Raw genomic sequence first — 23,277 nt, forward strand, 5'->3', positions numbered from 1 at the left:
CACGTCCCCTCCCCTCAATGTCAATGTACAATCTCTATAGAGAACCTGGTGTGGGCACGTACAGTTCTCTCAGCTCTGTTAGATGCTAAATCTAAATATGCTGATGGTATCAGAATGGCTACAGACAGTAATCTAAGTTATATATTGTTGGATTCAGGATCGTCTTGCCTATATCATGCTGCTCTCAGATGAGGTAGCAAAAACCTGCTGAAAGATTCACTTTAAGAATCGGGAGATTTTAAGTTTTTGCACTTCCGTTTATCCTCCCTTTCCAACAAGAGCGAGAACATTTTTATTTATTTCATTACCGTAGCTGTATGAGGACCTTTTTGCTAGAAAAGTTGTATGTTTGAATGATGCCATTCATTTCTCAAAATAAAATACTGAAAAAAATGATAAAAAAATAACTAAAGAAAACTCAATTCCTTGATTCTTTTTTGTGTTTTGTTTTTACATACTATTCTATGAAGTCTAGTCAGTTATATGGTACATTGTATATTTTACACTTGTAAAATTTAATGTCTTTCATGTGGCACGTAAGGGTATTTTTAGCCTTTTTTAACCTAATAATTAAATAACTAAAAAAAAGAGTAGGGTTCGCCCTATTTTGATAACCAGCAAAGGTAAAGCAGACAACTGTGGGCTCATATTATCAGGCTGGGAATGCCAATGATTATTTCGTCCTTCCCAGCCTAAAAATATGAGCCCACAATTGCTGTATCACATTAGACGTGCCAATTCTTGCGCTTTGCCAGCCTCTTCTCTATTGTCCTGGTGTAATGGCAATTGTGGTAATAGTTTTTGGAGTTGATGTCAGCTGTGTAACGTCAGTTGGCATCAAGTCCAGGGGTTAGTAATGGTGAGGCACCTATCACAGAACCCCATTGCTATCCCAGTAGTAAAAAAAAACCACACACACAGGAAAAAACTATTTATTTGAGAAAAGACTCCCCATACTATTCCTCGTTCGCCAATTTATTATAAAAAATGTTCCCAAGAAGCTCCGTCAAAATCCACGTTCACCGAATGCAACTTCAGCAACTGTGAATAGCAGTGAAGTACAACTATTCACAGATGCTGGGTAGTGACGTCAACTCTTTATCAGCATGACCGGGTCTCACAGAGTGACTTGAGATGGAGGTTGATGGATATAATAAGGCAATTTAGGGCCTCTGATAGTGTTGGTGTGAATTGATTCACAGAACCCACTCCATCAGCTATGTTCAGTGATCTGTGGTCGTTGAATGGGAGCCCTATTAACCATGTCCTACCTCCCGACATCTGACTATCCTCTTTTGATTAGCCAGCCTAGAGTGACTTCATTGTTGACACAGATGTAACGTTGTGGCAGGCTGACTAATCCAAAGAAGATTACTGAGGTGACGATGGACTGGGTCATGTTAATCGATTTGTACCAATTCAGCTATAAATTCAGGGGCTTAAATATTTCTGATAGCGACCAGTCTATATATCTGAAAAAGGCTAAATATTCACAACTTATAATAGCAGTGGGAGAAATTTGTGATTTATAAGTAATCAACATGTTAATCTGCCAATTTACCAATTTACAGAGGATAGGCTGTGGAAGAAAGCGCAATAGGGTCTTACCAGGCAGGGCAACAGGCAAATGTAGGTGGACACTCTCACCTAGTCAGGTTGTGACAGTCACAGCTCCTATAATCACATTGTAGGAAAGGTGAACAGATGCAGCCCCAGAGAGAATTGATAAATGTCAAACAGACTGAAGCGGGTTTATGCCGCACTATCACCAAAAGAATCAATGTTGATTGATTATTTCATCCCTTTATTCTTTGAACAGGTCAACATGTTTCAGATATTGCAGTCTCCTTCATCAGGACATCAAAGTAATAATATCATGTCCTAATGAAGGAAACTGCTATCTCTGAAACGTGTTGACCTGTACAAAGAATAAAGGGATGAAATAATCAACATCGATTCCTTTGGAGATAGAGCGGCATAAACCCGATTCATTCTGTTTAACGTTTATCAATTTACCAATTTGAAAACTGATTCCAAATTTTGCTCCAATTCGATCAGAATCAATTATACAAATAAATCCCCAATTTTGGTGAAATTGAAAAAGAATAAATCGATTTGATCATTTTTTTTCTATGAGGTAGTGGATGATGCGGGTCAGTAAGTGACTCAACTAGTGAATCAGAAAAATCCTCTCCACTCATTGGAATTCTATACATCCAAGAAATATTACTGTTGGATATCCTGAATTCTATGAAAGAGGCGCAGAAGTGTCATCATGAATGTGCAAAGAGAATAAATGTGTCATCAGCGTATGAAGGTAACGCCGGTATCTGTACAGTTTTATACAAACAATATAAAATATTCTGCCAGTTGATAATCTGCATTCTATAACCATAGTAGAAAAAATACTATACATTTTTTTTTTAGTATATAGTTATTAAATTTCCAGCACTAGTGCCTCTGTACAGTGGTATTAATGTGGGAATAATGATATATCTTCTCTATTGAAAAAATTAAATTGGATTGTAAGAGATAAATAATTATGGGTCTCATTTAATCTATACCTGTAATCAGTACCACTATGTACATACATTATGTTTATGTGAGGAACTAAATTACATAATGTCATCTCTGTTGAACCCACTGTTGACACTGCTTAGTTATTAATGTTAATATCATTGACATCTGACATTATCATACATAGCTGACTTGCACATTAAAAGGTTACAATCTAATAAAAATACATTATAAGTTGATCTATGCAATCATAGACTTTATAGTAAGAGTATTATCCTGAAACCTAGCTATCCAATAAAGTACTAAATACGGATATTAACAATCTTAAAGGGGTTATCCGGCTTCTTTTGATTTTTTTTTAATTACCCTATTGGGCTACATTGGGGCAGGTAAGTAGATAGAGACCACTTACCTGCCCTGCTGTCAGCCCCTCTCCCCCGGCTCAGAGTGGTCATGTGACTGCTCCTGCCGCGATTTTGCTGCTTCTGGTCATTTCATGTCAACATGGGCAGGACCATGTTGATATGCAAATCTGGAACAGCATGTTACCGCCCTGCTGGGCTGTACAGTGCGATGAGCCTCGCCCCCTTCCCTGCACCCTCCCACACATTCCCCTGCACCTCTTACTCTCCCCGCAACCTTCCCCTGCACTGCTGTGGGGTCCGTGCCCTGGGGGAGGGGCCTGGCGGCGGCTGCCGTGATGTCAGCGCCAGCACCGGGCCCCCTGCTCAGGATCGCACATTCAAATGTACCGGCATCGCAGATCACAGATGCCGGTACATTTGAAAGTGCTGATGAGAAGCAGCGCAGCACTGCTTCTCATCACTGTCCCTCCCGCTGTCTGTGCTCTCTTCAGCACAGCGGTGATGTCACTACTGTGCTGATATGGCCAGAGCACAGACAGCGCGCGAACGTGCAGGAGCGACGGGGACCGAGGACGGGTGAGTATGTACTCCCTACATGTGTTCCCGATGGGGATGGGGATGGGGATGGGGGGGTCGGTCGGTGCAGAGCGCCGCGTGCGGTACAGAGCCATATGTGTGTGTGTGTGCGGTGCAGAGCCATGCGTGTGCGGTGCAGAGCCATATGTGTGCATGTGCGGTGCAGAGCCATATGTGTGCGTGTGCGGTGCAGAGCCATATGTGCGTGTGCGGTGCAGAGCCATATGTGCGTGTGCGGTGCAGAGCCATATGTGCGTGTGCGGTGCAGAGCCCGATGTGCATGTGCGGTACATAGCCCGATGTGCGTGTGCCGTGGAGAGCCCGATGTGTGCGTGCGGTGCTGAGTCCGATGTGCGTGTGTGTGGTGCAGAGCCATATGTGCGTGTGCGGTGCAGAGCCATATGTGTGGTGTGCAGAGCCATATGTGCGTGTGCGGTGCAGAGCCCGATGTGGTGTGCGGTGCAGAGCCCGATGTGGTGTGCGGTGCAGAGCCCGATGTGGTGTGCGGTGCAGAGCCCGATGTGGTGTGTGGTGCAGAGCCTGATGTGTGTATGCGGTGCAGAGCCCGATGTGGTGGGGGGTGCAGAGCCCGATGTGGGGCTGTTATTTGCAATGCTGTAGTGATAACAGGTCAGTGCTGAGGCTGAATACTGACAGGGAATGTGTGTGAAGGGGGCGGGCAGGGGGCGAGGCTGGACAGTGATGCCGGGCGGTGCCAGCTCTGACTGAGGTTTTGCACAGGAAGTGGTCAGTTTGCTTGTGCTGAATGTAAACAAGGAGCTGCAGAGAATAAAGGGTGAATTCAAGAGGAACAAAAGTTAGAAAACAAAAAATAACAATGTAGGGGTGTTTTATATGACAATACAGCACAGATTAGATTACCAAAAATTTTTGAGTTTATGTCGGACAACTCCTTTAAAAGTGATATAATGAAGCTGATTTAAAGTAAACTCTATTAACCTGCAGACATAGGGTTAATCTGCAGGTAAATAAAATGCTGCCAGGCCAAAAAAGTGCAACAGAGCTTATTTTCACCCTGGAGCCATTAGCTTTCAATCATACAGGCATGCATGCAACTGCTACAGTCACCATTCCCAGCACCGATAACTATACTGTAACTGGCGGCTGTAAACACGCCCCAGAACTTTGATTGACAGCTCTCTCCACACAGCTGTGCTGTAGAACAGGCTGTAAATGGGACAGGGGGCTGCTATATGTTCCCTCACGCTAGGGTACCCTAGGCTATCCCTAACCTCCGGATTACCGCTGAAGGAGGAGACGCTGGAGTTCCGTGCCTTACTATTCTCATGACCAGATCTAATCTGTTACTTTTTCCCCTCAGGGAAGGAAGGGGCAGGAGTGTGATAGAAACACAGATTAAGACAGACAGGGGAAAAATAAATTCAGACACACAGCAAACTCACAGGAACAAACAATAAGATACTAAGGAGAAACACAAGAGCAGGAAGCACCAACAAAAAGAAAGCAAGGGTTAAAACCACAACTGCACACAGCAAGATGCACAACCACCAGGAAGTCTGGATCACAACACCTCACCAGACAAGTATAGCGAAGCTATAGCCGGCATTAATGAAATAGTCCAGCCAGTATTTATAGGAGGGGAGCAAATGTGACTGGCTCCACCACAGCATATGCTCAAAGAAGATTAACAATTAGCACAGCAGAGAATAACTTTTCCTAGCCTGCCTATGTCGGTGGGTCGATACCCTGCACTGCTCACACACATCAGAGAAGTTAGCAAACAGAATGCCAGACTATGTAGTGTCCACAGATTCTGACTCCACCATGACAGTTGGCTATACCAACAAAAATATCCGTGTGACACAAGCTTACAACTGCAACTCACAGTATAGTGATCAGTGCTGTAAGCAGTTACTGTAGCCATTTTGTGTATGCCCACATGATTGAAAGGCTTGAAGAGGAAATAAGATCACTTTTCCCAGTACCTGCACTTTCAGTAAGTCAGCCGGGCAACATTGTAATGTTATTTATAAGCAGATTGTGAAGCACTCCTGGTTTTTCACCTGTTTGCCCCCAGACTGCTGTGCCCCATGTAGGTTAATGGTAAAATGGTTAATGCCTGTCCCATGTAATATCCCCTGGTCCTCCTCCTCTAGGATGCACTTTTCACTTCCTACCTCATGCACCTTAAATACCCCTCCCTTTTCCTCTTCCGGCCTGTCCTCCTTTACGAGAACAAGAACTCATCTCGCACCCTCCCTCCCTCATTTTTCAATTGTTTACTATTGTGCCTTACCAAGTCACGGCGGTTTCTACGTTAAACACAAAGATGTTCGTGGACTGGGAGTTTAGACGGAGTACACCGCTTTGTTTCTAATGGTTTTCCACGCCGATTGCCTGATGTTGAGAGCCGTGGCCTACTCCATCCACAAAAGATGAGCATGTTTTTGTTTACCTACCTCTCCAGTAAAAGTTAGGGTAAAGTTACACATGTGGGGTTATTACGTGGGACTTTGGTTCGGGCTGTTGGGTCGCGGCAGTCTAACTTTTTAGTGTTTTCTGGGGTGACAGGTTTCCTCTAAGGGCACAAAAAGCACAACGGAGAACAGTCAATGCTATTACAATAGTTTCCATGAAAAAAATATGTCTTCTTTAAGACCTTTCCTCATGGCTGGTGAGAACAAAGAGGTTCAAAGATTCAATAGGAATGACTAAAATATCAAATAAAAAAGACAAAAATCAGATGTACGGTCCATCCACTTTTCTGTACAACATAAGATTTTGGAGTTGATGAAGAAGAGCTGGTTCCCTTATCAAGGGTTAATCATATCAAGAGGTAGCGGGAGTTGGCAAAATCAAGGGATCTAATTTATTTTTGCTATGTTACTCTATTTTTATTTTACTCAAAGCATCATAAAAGGGAAAATAAAGAATCATCCTTGTTTATAGTGTTAAAGGAATCTGTCCCTATACTCAACTTCTCTTCTATATGTCAAGGCATGTCATAGAAAGTTCAATAAACTAACTGCTCCATATCTAAAATCTGATGAATGGTTCCCTGACAAATTCATGTTTTTCTTTTATACAAATGAGCTGAAAAGATCTCTGTGCCACATTAATGTCCATATAGATGGGTTAGGAGGGTTGATTCTATTCACATATTCCCTTTAAATAAAATTGTCCTAAAATTTAGAATCTACAACTCCTGTGACCTATTTTTTATGGTAACAATCCGTAATCAAACTCTATATAGTTTGGTTGTGCAGTCAAACCTTCTTCCACCTGTCCCCTATTTCACATTAACCTACTAAAATGTATATCATTAAAAGATATATTGAAGGGAGGATCAGACTACACATGTTTTGTAGTCTGTTGCTATAGCGACACATAGTTTTGCAAAGGCGGTGTAGATATAAAATATTAGCAGATTTTTTGTGTAGTCTATTTAGATGCTTCAGTTTTATTATTAGATGCATTTTAACTAAAATAACAGTTTGCCAAGCAGACTTTCCATTCAACGTCAGAAGCATCATCATTATGCAGACTGTTTGGCTGCATTATCATCTTATTATCATCAGTCTTATTATTGTCACGTCTTTCCTTGAAATATAAAATACAAATATAGCATCTTGTAATGAATTATTGGCGACAATGTACACGACAGTAGTCCAGAAATGTTTGCAACAAACCAAAAGCTGAACTGCACAAATACACACGGAGCTAAAGTATGTGTGCTATAAACGCAATGTGACAGCTCATTTGTCTAGGCACCAACCAAAGTCGATAGAGGGATATTGGTTTAATAATCCTTCTCTGAAGCCAGGCAAAATACACCGATGCTGATTGTGAATCATTGATGATATTATTGGGCTTTAGAAGAAAACATTTATTTTGAAGCTGTCAAAGCCTTCTGTATCCTACAGCTTTGGGAAATGTCACCTTTCACATGTCTAGAAGTGCATTTAATAAATTAAATCTTCCTTCTGAGAATACAAATTTAAAGTCAGAGAACCCAAGAAACCCAACATATTGTGGATGTCAGACAAACAAAAGGGAAAAATGTGGTAAAAAAAAATATGTATCCTAAACATATATTATCATATTATACAGCCTAACTATTATTATTGATGAACTAGTGGGTGCAGATATTTTTTTATCTAACGTTCCAATGCTTCTTGCTACAAATAAGCACCAGTCTTACGCATAGTGATCAAATTATAATTATGATAATTATTATCATTAATAGTGGCATAAAAACCAGATACACAACAGCCTACCTCAACAGCAGCCAACCAGGGTCTGTTGAAACCACGAAGGAGTGCAATAAAATTTTGCTTAAAAATGTTGGTTGACGGAAAAAAAAGGTTGAGCTATGGAAGGTGCTAGTCAAAACACTGTTTATTGGTACTAAATAGAACTACATGTGATATATACCAATAATGAAATGGGATCCATAGGACATATAGATTCTAGCACGGTAATTAATGCTATAAATAGTAATGCAAAATTAATGCTGCATATATGGGTAACTGAGCGGTCACCACCGCTCTAAAGGCCACTTTACACGCTACGACATTGCTAAAGCAATCTCGTTGGGGTCACGGAATTTGTGACGCACATCCGTCCGCGTTAGCGATGTCGTTGCATGTGACACCTATTAGCGATTTTGAATTGTAGCAAAAACGTTCAAAATCGCTAATCGGTGACATCCCCCCTAATCTCGATTATCGTTGCTGCTGCAGTAACGATGTAGTTCGTCGTTCCTACAGCAGCACACATCGCTAGGTGTGACACTGCAGGAACGAGGAACCTCTCCTTACCTGCGTCCCGCCCGCAATGAGGAAGGAAGGAGGTGGGCGGGATGTTCGTCCCGCTCATCTCCGCCCCGCCGCGTCTATTGGACGGCCGCTTAGTGACGTAGCTGTGACGCCGAATGAACCGCCTCCTTAGAAAGGAGGTGGTTCGCTGGTCACAGCGACGCCGCTAGGCAGGTAAGTACGTGTGATGGTACTGAGCGATGTTGTGCACCACGGGCAGTGATTTCCCGTGTCGCACAACCGATGCAGCGGGTACACACGCTAGCGATATCAGTAACGATATTGCAGCGTTTAAAGCGCCCTTAAGGGTCTGGAATCTGCAACTTGCCAATGTCGGGTGTCAGTATATTGAGAAAAGCACACAGTATCTACTGCTGGTGTGTGGAGAGATGCCTCAGAAAAGTCTTTGACAACTCTTTAATTGGGTTGTATCATTCAAAGTGATTGGAGACTGCTTTGATCACAATAATTTAACCCCTTAGATGCTGTGGTGAACAACCACTACAACATTTAAGCCTTTCTGCTCTCAGTTCACACATAGGTGTTGTGAGACACCAGGTCACCTGCCCTGCTGGTGCACTGTCACTGCGGCGGTTGTTGGCATGCGGCGCCAAACCTTTAAGGCTTCAAATAAGTTAGGGGCCCACTCAGAGGTTCGCCATGACATGGCAGTGACTTCATACAGTCTGATCAGAATGTTAAACCAAGAACCTCATGTTCAGGTATATACATTTTTGCCTTGAGGTATTAGATCAAAGCAGGATTTTTGGATGTGCGGTTCATGCCTTTTTCTCCAAATATGCTACATTACATGGTCTGTCCCCTTTTGCTTTTTTTTATTTGGACCAGCATTCCTCCCATTTGGAACAGGTGTTTTTAATTAGCAGGGGACTGCAAGAGGGGTCTGCCTTTTTGCTCTCAGGTCACATACTAGGAGATTGTGGAAGGTGAGTTGGCCAGCTCCTTCCAGTGTGCTGGTGCTGTGTGGTGGCCATTGTTGTGGTGATTTTGTGTCAGTGGGGCAGTGTGGCCTGGAGTAATGGCAACTCAGCCTTGCAGCACGGGTCTTGTGAGGCACCAGGTCACCTGCCCTGCTGGTCCACTGTTGTTGAGGTGGTAGTTGGCGTGCGGCGCCAAAACGTTAAGGCTTCAAATAAGTTAGGGACCCACTTAGAGGTTTGCCGGGACATGGCAGTGGGCTTCATACAGTCTGATCAGAATGTTAAACCAAGAACCTCATGTTCAGGTGCATAAATGTTTGCCTAGCGGCAGTAGATCAAAGTATAATTTTTGGATGTGCGGTCCATGTCTTTTTCTCCAGCTATGAGGTACATTTAAGTGGTTAGATATCATCCCTTTGGGCCTCCACAATGTGATCACCGGAACCTGATGGGTTGTTGGCATTGGACCTAGGGGTCTATAGTGGGCAAAATTTAGATCTCTCCTATTGAGCGCAAGGATTTGCAGGTAGACCCTTGGTCACACTGCCACATATTGATATTAATGATATTGTGACTTTTGCATTTTTGAGTCTTTTGAGCATTACTGAAAAGGTTTGGCATAGCGTGGCAGTGTATGTAATAAAGAAAATCATTTAAAGCAGGTTAAGCTTTCAATGTCTTCTTTTTATCTTCCTAAAATACCTCTCCAAGTCTCCGTTTGCCGAATTTATAAATTTCTCCAACATATGAATAGAAACCTTGGCAATATGTGTCACTTTCCACTGACAGATTAACTGGCCCTCTCCTTTATGGAGATTGTTACATTTATTCATAATTCTGTCCATAACCGTCAGAAATTACAATGTGTAAAACGGAGATAAAATCCCTATTACAATGACAAAGCGAGATTGCTTTGTTTTGACAAGTATTGAAGAGAAATGACTGCACTCAACATTAAAGGAGTTTTGACATCACTTAATATTATTTACAGCTAATGCTCCGCTAACCTTCCTCAATGTTTCTGACACATCTGAGGTTTAGAAATAAATTCATGCCCGTTTAAACATTATCAATGACTTTCCCTAAATCCAAGAGCAATAATGTTATGTCCTTCCTTGAGGATATAGTACATTGTATGTCTCTTTTACTAAAGAACAATAACTATAGATATGTGTTTAAAAAGAAACTATCATCAGGATCAGGCATAATAAAGTAAAGATATGGGCATAAAGATGCTGTTTTTCTGATTTAATAGGTACCGTCACTTAAGGATATGGCGCCTTGGCGGCGCATGTGTAGATTGAGATCTTGGCTAGAGATGAGTAACTCCAAGGTTTGGTGTTCGTAGTTCGTACCGAACACAGACTGTACAAAAAAACAGAGTTCGGGTCCTTTACATATGCAAATCACTTGTGCGAGCATCACTGTGCTCAGATATGCTCAGTGCTCAACTCAGTGCGAGCCGCTTGCAGTGTTTTAATGGCTCACACTTGGGGTAAGAACAGCATGATCAGATGTAGTGTCCACCAGACAAAAAGAAAAAACCCTGCCCACCTGACCCCAGAAGTGATCTGTTTATGGCTGCATGTGGGTAGAGACTTGAACTTGCCTAATTACTGACTTCCATTAGGGTTTAGGTCAAGTCCGGCTCCCAAACCAAACTTTTTCTTAAGTCCGTCGGAACCCACCAAACCGAACTTACACTGGTTCACTCATCTCTCATCTTGACTCATTTTCCTGTAGCCTGCTGAGAGGTTAATGTGTGCATGTGCCAACAACGGCGCCATTTTACTGAAGACTGCAACCAGATCCATCTGCGTAAGCACCACCCACGGCTAAGGATGGCGCTGGTGTTGAATGTTAAACAACATAAAGATACTTAGACCAGAGGAAGCTGAGGGGCCGTGGCAAGGATGAAGACCCTCCCCACAGTCCTGTCCCATAGCCCTGTCTCGATACACAAACAGCTCATTGCACCAAACTTCTAATAGTGATTAAAAAATAATCAGGCTGTGGACTTCTTCAGTGAACGTTCCTGTAACGCCTGCCTGGATCCACAGACTCAGATTGGCTGTAAAGGGGAGGTTAGAGGGAAGTCACTCCCAAATAGGACCCCCAGAACCCTGAAACCCTTTAACCCCTATACAGGGATTTGGAATTACACAGGGAACTGGAGATCACTACCTGTGGAAGGCTGCAGTCCGATGAGAGTAGTAGTCAGGCAGGGTCAAACCAGGAATTGCGGAACAGGGACAGAATCGGCAGGCAGTGACATAGTCAGCAAGGTACAAAAACAGTAGGCAGAAAGGTAGTCCAAACACGCAGAAGTCAACACAGGAATCACCAACAGAATAGGACGTAACAGGAGCCATGAAAATCAGAACTATATCTGGCAGTAATCATGTGACAGGAGGGGAAATAAGAAGGGTGTGGTGTCTTCCCATTGGCTGTAGCTGAACGCTGGCAACTTCAGCTGGAAGACACATGCCACCCACAGTCAGCCAGCGGTACTGCAGATCTCAAGCTAACCCAGCCCAGTGGATGATCGGAGCCTGCGCCCACTGGTGCTGCTGGCATCGACTTCTCTCCCATCACCAGCACCATCCACGGCAGGAGCACGGCGTCGCCTGGCGATCGGAGCAGAAGTCGCTGGAGCAGACTCCGGCGGTGACGTAACAGTTTCCATTAAATCTGCAGTTCTATACCTTTATGCCCATACCTTTAGTTTATCATCCCTGATCCTGATGACAGGGTCTCTTTAAAGCCAATAAGTCAATGACCGCAAAATACTTGTTTTCATGACACTTTATATTATCTGTGGTATATATACAATAGTATTATGTTAAAACACAATATGCAGATAAATTACTTTTTAGAAGGTGTTTCAGATTGTCCCTCCCTCCCCTTTGGAGGTGACAGGTGCTGGTTAATGGAGTAATACACTTACACCGTTCATACAAATAAGTACATTAAGACATTTTTAATGCTTTCCTATATGGGTCCCTAGTCTGTCCCTAGTATCAGTATTGATACCATGTTTCAATATTTAACATTTTTGTAACAATAACCCCCTTACCGCCATTAGCTCGTCCTGCCATCTTGCATTTAAGAATAAAGGCTATGCACATAATTTTATTCAATCTTTAATTAATAAGTAAAATTTGAGTTTCTAAATTGTCTTCATTTAAAAATTTGTAGTACTTGTCACAAGTGTTACCCATCTATTAGAGACCCTTTTCTTGGTTATGATGACTCGCTTTGCTTTACCCTTCCCTTTTTTACAGCATGGAGCGGTAGCGGTTGTACACAGATTTCCACATGTGAATAGGGGAGAAAATAACTACAGTCTCAGAGAGGGCAGATTAAACAGGATATAGAAAAGGAAGAAAGAACATAAAGAGCAAAGTATTTGAACTAAAGAATTATTGAGCTAAAGAAGATAGCAGCATTCTGGACCTCGTCAGAAGTCACATTCAGCATATATAGCTGGGGCTGCCACCCCTACTAGAAAGAAATCGGAGACTGGGATTTGGCTGCAGCTGCATAACAGGAGGCGTAAAAATAAATGAAGGAATGAAAGTTGCAAACTGATGTGCAATTTTATTAACTAAAGGTAATGGTAAACATGTAAATCTTATACAACTCCCCATCACATGAGACAAAGAATCATTTATGGATTAGAATGTTTCTATTCCTGGAAATCAACTAAACCCATTGTAGAAGCTTTGTGAAATAGAGACTTCACCTTTAAGTGGGATAAAGTTCAGGATATTGATTAGATGTGGGTGAATAAGAGATTAGGCCAGACATATTGAACAGATTTGATCTAGTGACTAATTTAAAAAAGGATAGGTATAGAGGCTGTATAGTAATCTGATTCTAATGCAGATAATCACACTTGTAGCAGGCTACAGATTGTATAAATGTATGATTTTTACTGTTTAGTAAGAATTGTATGTTATGTATTACATATTTTATACTTATATGCCTTTATCTCTAAACTACACAAATTGTTAAAGCTTTCTGGAAGATAAAAAGTAACTTAACGGTTATATATAATGCACAGAACCATACCACCTCTTATGTATTAGGGTCCTTAAAGGGTTATTCCCATCCTCCAAAATCCTATCCCAATATGTAGTAGATGTACTAATAATAATAATAATATTAGCAAATATCTCCAATTAGAAATGTAGTATAGTTTTCCTGATTAGAGATGAGAGGTCCAGATTGGCAAAGATGGGTGAAAAATGTTAAAATCATATGATCTTTGGCATGTTCATATCGGGATTGGACAGGCCATCATTTACCGCAAAAGTTGGCGATCCTGCCAAGGATTGGTAAATGTTCGGGTGGCAAAAATCATCCTGTCCCTGCCCATCGCAGCCATGTCAATTATTGGTATGCCTGTAATTGGCCATTGTAAAAGAAAAAAAAGCAAAAGGGTTAAAGCAGTACGTACTCACTGAGTCTTCCTGCAGCTGCAGCGCTACTTACAGGTCTGATAATTATCTCTAATGCATATTCACTGCTTTCCCCTTCTACCAGTGTTTTTGATTCGCTGCCGTTGGACTATGCCTCCACCCTCTGAGACAGCATCTGTGATTGGTTGGAATCGCACACACTGTCTGTCCTTATACTGGTGATGAATAAATAAATAAATAAATAAAACAATTGGTGTAGAGTCCACCATCTATTGATACCAGCACAGATAAAGCTGTGTATCATGGCTGGGTATCAAAATAAGTGGAACCTCATGCAGCTTTTAAAAAATAAATAAAAAATAAAAATTAAATAAATAATTTAAAAAAACAGTGTGTGGGCACCCCAATTTTGATACCTATCCATGATAAAGCCCAACAGCTGGGGACTGGTATTCTCAGGCTTGGGAGACCAATGCTAATTGACCTTCCCCCAGCCTTAAAATAGCAACCTGCAGCTGCCCAAGATTGTCACATCCATTAGATGTGGCACTCCCTCACTTTACCCAACTGTTCCCAATTGCCCTGGTGCGGTAGCAATCAGAGTAATAAGAGGTTAATCACAGCTCACAGCTGCCCCTAAGTCCTAGATTAGTTATGGGAGACGCCACCAACACCAGTAATGGCATGCCATGGAGGATGTAGGAGGAGGACTTTACAACGAGGACCTGACACCCAAAGGTCCGCACTGCTGCACACGCCAATCAAAGCTACATTGCATTTCTGTAACTTTGATTACAGATATTTCAACAACCAAGCATCCGATCTTACAATAAAAGCTATGCTTGGATTCAGCATCCTAGTGCCAGTGTGGCCCTGTCTTTACTTCACATAGCAAAATCCTGGTGGATGGTTCCCTTTAATATTTGATTGCACACCTTTTGGAATAGATAACTTCAATCAATCACTTTGTATAACCATCAACAAGATTCTTAAGCGGGCTTTACACGCTGCGATCTCGCTAGCGAGATCGCAAGCAATTGTACACGCCGTCGTCGGTTGTGCGACAGGGGCAAATCGCCCGTCGCGCACAACCTCGCTTACCCCCGTCACACGGACTTACCTGTCCTGCGACGTCGCTCTAGCCGTTGTTCCGCCACCTTTCTAAGAGGGCGAGTCGGCGGCGTCACAGCGACGTCACATGGCAGCCGTCCTATAGAAGCGGAGGGGAGGAGATGAGCGGGACGTAACATCCCGCCCACCTCCTTCCTTCCGCATACCCGGTGGAGGCAGGTAAGGAGATGTTCCTTGCTCCTGCGGTGTCACACACAGCGTTGTGTGGTGCCGCAGGAATGACGAACAACATCGCTAATGAGAGGTAAACGATTTTTTGTTTTAGGACGACCTCTCCGCAGCAAACGATTTTTGCCGCTTTTGCGATCGTTTTAGGTCGCACATAACTGTTACACGCTACAATATCGTTAATGACGCCGGATGTGCGTCACAAACAACGTGACCCCGACGATAATTCATTAACGATATTGTAGCGTCTAAAGCCCGCTTTACACCTCTCAACTGGAATTTTGGACTCTTATTTTGCAAACTGCTCCAAGTCTCTCATATTTGAAGGGTACCTTCTCCCAAAATCTGCGGTACAACCTTTCATTAATTTTTCTCTACCATTCACGTCCAGGGGCATCAGCTAGAGTGCAATAGGTTGTACATACAAAGGAAATAAACATGTGTATGACAAAACATGCGCAATTGCAATAATTTTCTGGAACAATTTCAAAGATGCCAACACTTTTGACATGACTGTATAATCAAAAATGAGACAAAAATGCAATATGTGCACACAGACTAAAGGATCTTGTCTAAAGGGGGCTTTACACGCTACGATATCATTAATGTTTTGTCGTTTGGGTCAAGTTGTTAGTGACGCACATCCGGCGTCATTAACGATATCGCAGAGTGTGACACTGACCAGCGACCTTAAGCGACCTCAAAAATGGTGAAAATCGTCCCAAACTCAAAAATCGGTAAGGGTTGTTTATCCAGGTGGTTCATCGCTCCTGCGGCAGCACACATCGCTATGTGTGACACCGCAGGAGTGAGGAATGTCTCCTTACCTGCCGCCGGCCCCAATGCAGAAGGAAGGAGGTGGGTGGGATGTTACGTCCCGCTCATCTCCGCCCCTCCGCTTTGATTGGCTGGCCGCTTAGTGACGTTGCGGTGACGTCGCTGTGATGCCAAACGTCCCTCCCCCTTGAAGGAGGGATTGTTCGGCAGTCACAGCGATGCTGCCGACCAGGTATGTGTGACGCTGCCGTAGCGATAATGTTCGCTACGGCAGCGATCACAAACAATCGCATGCGCGACAGGGGCGGGTACTTACACGCTTGCTATCGCTACAAATTGCTAGCGATATTGCTACCGTGTAAAGCCCCCTTTAGAGTAAAATACAAGCATTAAAAGGAGGCTATCTACAAGATTGACAATAAAGAGATAACTCTCTTGTATGGCCGCATGTCTCAGCAGGAAGTAGGAGTGGTCATGACACTGAGCTAAGGCATAAAAAGGAAGTAGTGACAGCGTCCCATTGGGTGAAGTTCAATTCAATTAATCTTTATTCCATTGGTTGAACACAGCAATGTTTCGACCGGTTTGGTCTTTTTCAAGCTTGAAAAAGACCAAACCGGTCAAAATGTTGCTGTTTTCAACCAAAGAAAAAAAGATTAATTGAATTGAACTTCACCCAATGGGACGCTGTCACTACTTCCTTTTTATGGTATGTTATATCAAGTGATCCCTTAATTTTGGACGAGCGTCCCTGTGTTGCTGAATGTGTGGTGATCTCACAGATGGTTCAATTTTTTGACCAGGGTGCTGTGGACTCTTTTTTGCTACTGAGCTAAGGCAGTCCTCCAGTAGTAATTGCAGAATGTTTAACAGCATGGAAATCCAAATCTCCCATTCACCCTATATATTAGTGATCCTCTGTATAGAATGAAACCTGGTGAGGCGGAAAGCTCAATCTCCAGGAAAAAAAATGAGTTTTTAGGTTGAGGTTGAAATAGTAAATTTAGGAGCAAAACATTTTACCGCAATTGAACAGTTTAATGGGCTTAAGACAGAAACCGTTTTGACCATCAGCTTGTGTTGAATTCTGATAACAGTGTTGCACATTCAGCGTCAATCACTGCACTACTTATATTACACCGCTACTTCATGCCGTGTAGCACATGTCAATTGCTTTCCTAACTGAAGAAAAGTGCCCGCTAAGCTATTTCTATTCCACAGCAGAACTAGGCTGGGAATTTCCCAAAGCTGATGTTTTAGCATATGTTAACATTTGTATATTCTTGTTCTGTTTCCTAAACAGTACTATGCTTCTTGGTTGTCTGTGAAGGAGGGCAGCTGGCAACAGGGAAAGATTGAGGAACCCGTTAAGGGAGAAGCACAAACTAGGGTAATACCTTAATATAGGAGATTGTGTAAACAATAGTTTTGCTCACCTTGGGTGGTTGTGTGAAGATACAATCATTGTAAAGGTTAAAAAAGCCAGCTGACACTGCCCCATGGCTGGGGAAATCCATCAGATAGAATTTACCAAAATATGATAAAAACATGTTTAAAAATTGGCTGCGCTGCTGGAAAAAAGTCTCTTCACGTGGTATTCTTTGATGCTTCTTTATTATCTAGTACTAGAGATGAGAGGAGCCATTGAAGTTTGTTTCAGCGGGTTGAGCCAGATTTTGAAAAAGTTTTGTTTGGGAGCCGGACTTGACCTAAACCCCGATGGAAGGCACTAATTGGGCAGTTTGGGTCTCCACCCATATGCAGCCAGCCAGATCACTTGCGGGGGCAGGTTGGTAGGATTTTTCCTTTTTTTTGGTGCAGACTGCATCCAATCATGCTGTTGTTACCCCAAGTGCAAGACATTCAAACACTGGGCTGAGCATGGAGTGTATCTTAGCACAGCGATGCTCACACAAGTTCTCAGCATACATAAAGCACTCAAACTCAAACTCCAAACTCAAACTTTTGTTTTCTGTTTTTTTTTTTGTTCAATATGAACACCGAACCTCAGGTTCACTAATCTCTATCCACTACACTTTTCAATGCCATACTGGCATCTTTGTCAAGTGTAAAAAACAACATGTAACAAATACTGGTACATGAAAATATTTAAAGTCCAAAATGGGTGCCAAGAAGCATATGGTAACATCCACTGAGGGGTTGGGATTAAAATTCAAAAAAGAAAGTCTGTGTTTTTTTAACTCTACACTTGTCAGGTGTTAGTAATGGGGGTGTCTGATAGATGCCTATCCACTGCTAACCCCTGGACTAGATGCCAGCTGTCAGTTCACAGCTGATATCAAACATTACCCGATTGTCAACGCACCAGGGCAATTGGGAAGAGATGGTCAAAGTGCCAAAATTGGGATGCGCCGATTCTGGTGTGGCTGTGGGCTGGGAAGGGCCAAATCACGATGGGTCTCCCCATCCTGATAATAGCAGCACCCAGCTGTCCGCTTTACCTTGGCTGGTTATCAAAAATAGGGGAACCCCATGCCATTATTTTGAATTATTCAAATAATAATTTTTAAAAAGGATGTGGAATTCACTCTATATTTGATAACCAGCAAAGGTAAAGCAGACAGCTGAGAGCTGTAGCTCATAGTTGTCTGCTCTACCTGTGCTATTATAAATAGAGGAAACGCCACATCATATTTTTTTTTAATTCCCTCTCCACATTTGTTTGCAGGACAATTGTCCTGCTCTTATGCCCATTTTGCTTTCTGGTTGCAGCCCTCTTGCCCTCACTTTGACCATTTTGCAGACATTTTACAGCACCAAAGTTCTGGTCACCATTGACTTATATGGGGTTCTAGGTCTAGGGTCAAGTTTGGGTCAAGTCCGGATGCCGACCCAAACTTTTAACTAAAGTCCAGCGAAACCCTAAGAACCTGAACTTCATGGGCCCACCCATCCCTAAAGGAAGCAAAAAAATTAAAAAACATATAAATGGGGTATCAATGTAATCCTAGTGACTCAAGGAATAAATGTTTGTGTTTATTCAAACAGTGTTGTCACTTTTACCAAACAGTGAACAACATAACTACCCCCCCACCCCCAATTTTTTTAATTTCTGTTTTTTGCTCATTCTGCCTCCCAAAAATCAGAGTAAAAAGCTATTAGAAAATGTTAAGTGGCCCGAAAATGATGCTAATAAAAATGTCAACTCATTCTACAAAAAAATAAGCCTTCAAATGTAGATGTAAACTCCAAAATCAGTGATAAGTGTAGGATGTGATCCAAAATGTCATGCAAAATGTTCCCAATAAAAGCTCTAACTCAATCCACAAAAAAACTAAGCCTCCACTTAGGTTCCTCATCTGTCAGTGGAACTATAGGGGGGCTTCCAAGTTACTTGTAACCCAAAGGTTGTGGAAAAGCACCATGGCTCCCCCCAAAAAAAGAAAGCCAGCAAAATATGCACTCCCAAACCAAACCTTTGATAACCAGCAAACGTAAAGCATACAGCTGATATTACCAAGCTAGGGATATCCATGGTTATTGGCCACTTCCCAGCCTAAAAATATAAGCCAATTCAGTGATAAGTGAGGAGCGGTGATGTTCATGTCACCGATCATCACAATCGCTGGGTCTTGTGGAATGGCATGCTGCTCAAAGTCCATGGAGCTTTGTTATGAGGCTCCATAAACTTTGATTCATGTAATCGAGGAACGTTGTGGAAACCCTGGGACTAGATTGAACCTAAGAACTTTGCTGTTTAATGAACTGGTGAACGAGGGACAGTGTCTTGTTTTTACTTTTTACTTACTACATTAGCAATGAGAGTGTCTGATAGATGTTTCTCCATTACTAATACCAGGGCTTGATGCCAGTTGACACTACACAGCTGACATCAACCATAACTACCATTTCACCGACTGCCACCGTACCAGGGCAATTAGAAAGAGCCAAAGCGACGCACCAGAATTGGCGCATCTAATGTGATGTGTCACTTCTGGCACGACTGTGGGGTACTATTTAGGCTGGGAATGACCAAATAACCACGTACCTTCCCAGCCTGGTAATATCAGCCTTCAACTGTCTACCTTACCTTTGGTGGTTATCAAAAATGAAGGGGACTCCTCCTTGTTTTTTTCTTTTATTTATTTGGTTAATAGCTGTAAAATCTATATAGCTATTAGCTATCTATCATCTCTCAATCTATCTATATCTATCTATATATCATCTGTGAACATCTTTAACACATAAAAAACATTAATTTCTTGAATGCATTTAATTCTGGTACGAGTCATACAGACGTCATCCGTGCGCCGTACGTGTTTTTCACAGACCTATAGACTTCTATTGACCCTTTTCATCCATGTTGATGGTAAAAAACAGACATGTCTCATTGCAGATCACATGGACACATGTGTGATTCATACAGACACATGGTCCGTGTGAAAAAAACAGGTGTGAATATCAACAGAATATGCGTGTCAATGTTTCTCCGTTACGTCTGTAAATGCACAGCACAGATACCGGAAACATGGACTTGTAAAGGGACCTTTATATGAAGAATTAAAAGCAACACCATAAGACAATGTTTTCAATTCATGTATGTAACCAATCAATACTGAATAGGATTAGGGAAACACATAAGCTACAAGGGAAGGCTATTCCCTATCCACCGATTACCACAGGCTCTAGTGTGTGGGCAGTGAAAGCAAGTCTATTATAGTCACTGGTGTGCAAAATGAGCTCATGTATTATACCAAGATGTCTAATTGCACCATTCCCAAGGTTCAATCCCTGTGGACCTTTGTTTTTACTGCTCTTATGGGATGTCCCTTTCATAGAACTAATGAGTTAATTCTACATTATATGACATATGTAGCAACGCTTTAGTCCATCGTTGATGTGCCTAACCGCTAATGCTTGCCAATGCTACATAATTAGACTTTGATTAATTGCAGAGGTGGCCAATGTGCCGTGTGCTCGGGTCCATGTACAGTGCCTACAAGTAGTATTCAACCCCCTGCAGATTTAGCAGGTTTACACATTCGGAATTAACTTGGCATTGTGACATTTGGACTGTACATCAGCCTGGAAGTGTGAAATGCACTGCAGCAAAAAAGAATGTTATTTCTTTTTTTTTTTTTTTTTTAAATTGTGAAAAGTTTATTCAGAGGGTCATTTATTATTCAACCCCTCAAACCTCCAGAATTCTGTTTGGTTCCCCTAAAGTATTAAGAAGTATTTCAGGCACAAAGAACAATGAGCTTCACGTTTGGATTAATTATCTTTTTTTCCAGCCTTTTCTGACTAATTAAGACCCTCCCCAAACTTGTGAACAGCACTCATACTTGGTCAACATGGGAAAGACAAAGGAGCATTCCAAGGCCATCAGAGACAAGATCGTGGAGGGTCACAAGGCTGGCAAGGGGTACAAAACCCTTTCCAAGGAGTTGGGCCTACCTGTCTCCACTGTTGGGAGCATCATCCGGAAGTGGAAGGCTTATGGAACTACTGTTAGCCTTCCACGGCCTGGACAGCCTTTGAAAGTTTCCACCCGTGCCGAGGCCAGGCTTGTCCAAAGAGTCAAGGCTAACCCAAGGACAACAAGGAAGGAGCTCCGGGAAGATCTCATGGCAGTGGGGACATTGGTTTCAGTCAATACCATAAGTAACGTACTCCACCGCAATGGTCTCCGTTCCAGACGAGCCCGTAAGGTACCTTTACTTTCAAAGCGTCATGTCAAGGCTCGTCTACAGTTTGCTCATGATCACTTGGAGGACTCTGAGACAGACTGGTTCAAGGTTCTCTGATCTGATGAGACCAAGATCGAGATCTTTGGTGCCAACCACACACGTGACGTTTGGAGACTGGATGGCACTGCATATGACCCCAAGAATACCATCCCTACAGTCAAGCATGGTGGTGGCAGCATCATGCTGTGGGGCTGTTTCTCAGCCAAGGGGCCTGGCCATCTGGTCCGCATCCATGGGAAGATGGATAGCACGGCCTACCTGGAGATTTTGGCCAAGAACTTCCGCTCCTCCATCAAAGATCTTAAGATGGGTCGTCATTTCATCTTCCAACAAGACAACGACCTAAAGCACACAGCCAAGAAAACCAAGGCCTGGTTCAAGAGGGAAAAAAATCAAGGAGGTTGCAATGGCCTAGTCAGTCTCCTGACCTTAACCCAATTGAAAACTTGTGGAAGGAGCTCAAGATTAAAGTCCACATGAGACACACCAAAGAACCCAGATAACTTGGAGAAGATCTGCATGGAGGAGTGGGCCAAGATAACTCCAGAGACCTGTGCCGGCCTGATCAGGTCTTATAAAAGACGATTATTAGCTGTAATTGCAAACAAGAGTTATTCCACAAAATATTAAACCTAGGGGTTGAATAATAATTGACCCACACTTTTATGTTGAAAATTTATTAAAATTTAACTGAGCAACATAACTTGTTGGTTTGTAAGATTTATGCATCTGTTAATAAATCCTGCTCTTGTTTGAAGTTTGCAGGCTCTAACTTATTTGCATCTTATCAAACCTGCTAAATCTGGAGGGGGTTGAAGACTACTTGTAGGCACTGTATATCTGGGTAGACAATTCATGAAATGTTCAGCACTATAGGAGAAACAAACTGGTTCAATTAGCCTCTAACCTATTATCCTATTATAACAGTGGCTGGTATTTAGGTTTTAATCACACAGGACTATGGAAAGCGACAGTCTTCTCATTAACACTTGAAAGGATAGTGCTGAGCACATTTGCCATTTTCAGGAAATTACAGATGTGTAAGATTTTGTAATTTCTTGAATCTTTAAAACTACGGTATGTTAGAGAATGTATAAGGAAACTACAGACATAATAATTGCTGAGGAAAATTTTAGGATCCCTTCACTTAAGCATATATCCACAGAAAATACTTCACAGTGCCTGCCATATTACAGATGGAGTGGAGCTGCAGGGCAGTCCCGATTCCTATGTCTTCAAGCCTTTGAGCAACCACCTGCCACCCCCTTAATTTCCAACTACTATATTAGTAATAGTACCCACAGCTTCTCCAATGCAGATACTGTTGTGAAGAGGAGATGTCTGAATAATACTGGTCATGGAAGTCCAAATTCTATTGACGTGAGAAAGACTAAGGGAGCCTATGGTGTTAAATACTCTATTTACCAGTTCCAAAATAAAAGGACTCTTTTGGCTGTATGTAAAAGACAGAATTTTTGTAAAGGTCATTCATAGAGTTCCTTAGACTAACTCAGGTGTATGTGCACACAAGGTCTTTTTCAGGCAGATTTGCTCCGAAATCCACATGAAAAAGCACTTAAAAATGTAAATAAGAATGGACATTGGCATTTCCTTGTCAAAACGACTTATTGTAGTTACCTGAAAACAGAGAATCACATTTCGGCACTGGACTGGCGATTTTCTCACATTTTAAAAACCTTGGTTCTTGATCTTGAGAAGGGCACTGGTCTGACACCAAAAAATGTAAATACTGTTAAAGTAAGGAAGGAGTTAAAATCTTCAGACCTTCCAAAACCTGTTCTTAGGGTGTGGGATTTCACTTTTCTAATAAAGACTTGTTCAGGTGATGTGGCTAAGCTGGGTGGATG

At 42.3% G+C, this 23,277-nt stretch overlaps 1 protein-coding gene across 4 annotated transcripts in view; it reads right to left on the bottom strand.

Moving 5' to 3' along the window:
• The window catches only part of PRKG1 (protein kinase cGMP-dependent 1), a 1,599,245-nt gene that overhangs the window by 307,952 nt on the left and 1,268,016 nt on the right, over positions 1–23,277 (bottom strand). The window lies entirely within an intron of this gene.

This window comes from Anomaloglossus baeobatrachus, chromosome 5 (genome assembly GCF_048569485.1).
Source record: "Anomaloglossus baeobatrachus isolate aAnoBae1 chromosome 5, aAnoBae1.hap1, whole genome shotgun sequence".
Lineage (NCBI taxonomy): Eukaryota > Metazoa > Chordata > Amphibia > Anura > Aromobatidae > Anomaloglossus > Anomaloglossus baeobatrachus.